The sequence below is a fragment of the Monopterus albus genome, unplaced genomic scaffold (assembly GCF_001952655.1).
Source record: "Monopterus albus unplaced genomic scaffold, M_albus_1.0 scaffold128.1, whole genome shotgun sequence".
In the NCBI taxonomy this organism is placed as follows: domain Eukaryota; kingdom Metazoa; phylum Chordata; class Actinopteri; order Synbranchiformes; family Synbranchidae; genus Monopterus; species Monopterus albus.
In genome coordinates, this window is record NW_018128008.1 from 25,686 (window position 1) to 26,660 (window position 975).

Here is a 975-nt window from a genome sequence, read left to right on the forward strand (position 1 = left end):
AGAGAGTCTGGACTTTCTACTACTCTGGAGTTGCCCAGGGTGAGAAGCGGCGGGCTGGTGTGGGCTTGCTCATAGCTCCCCAGCTCAGCCGCCAAGTGTTGGAGTTTACCCCGGTGAACGAGAGGGTCGTTTTCCTGCGCCTTCGGGTCAGGGATGGGTCTCTCGCTGCCGTTTGTGCCTATGGGCCGAATGGCAGTGTAGAATACCCGGCCTTCTTGGCGTTCCTGGGAAGAGTGCTGGAAAGTGTCCCGACTGGGGACTCCGTTGTTCTACTGGGGGACTTCAACAATAATCTGCAGCCCAGGTGGTTGCGGAGGCAAAAACTCGGGTCTGGGAAGAGTTTGGTGAGGCCATGGAAGGACTATCGGTCGGCCTCGAAGAAAATCTGGCAAACTGTCTGGCGCCTCAGGAGAGAAAAGCAATGCCCTCCAAAAACCTGTTTACAGTGGAGGTGGGCAGCTGTTGACCTCAACTGGGGACATTGTCAGATGGTGGAAGGAATAATTCGAGGATCTCCTCATCCCCGGCGCCATGTCTTCCGATGAGGAAGCAGAGGCTGAGAGCTGGGAGGTGGACTCGTCCATCACCTAAGCTGAAGTCACCAAGGTAGTTAAGAAGCTCATGAGATGATGAGATCCGCCCTGAGTACCTTAAGTTTCTGGATGTTGTGGGGCTGTCTTGGCTGACACACCTCTGCAAAGTCGCATGGCGGTCGGGGACAGTGCCTCTGGACTGGCAGACTGGGGTGGACTGTATTCTCCACCTCCATTGTCGAGGCGGCTGTTCGGAGCTGTGGCCGTAAGGTCTCCGGTGCCTGTCGTGGTGGCAAGCCCCGAACCCGGTGGTGAACACCAGAAGTAAGGGATGCCGTCAAGCTGAAGAGTCCTGTCGAGCCTGGTTGGCTCATGAAACACCTGAGACAGCTGACGGGTACCGGCAGGGCAAGGGGGCGGGAGCCCCGGCGGGGGGGGGGGG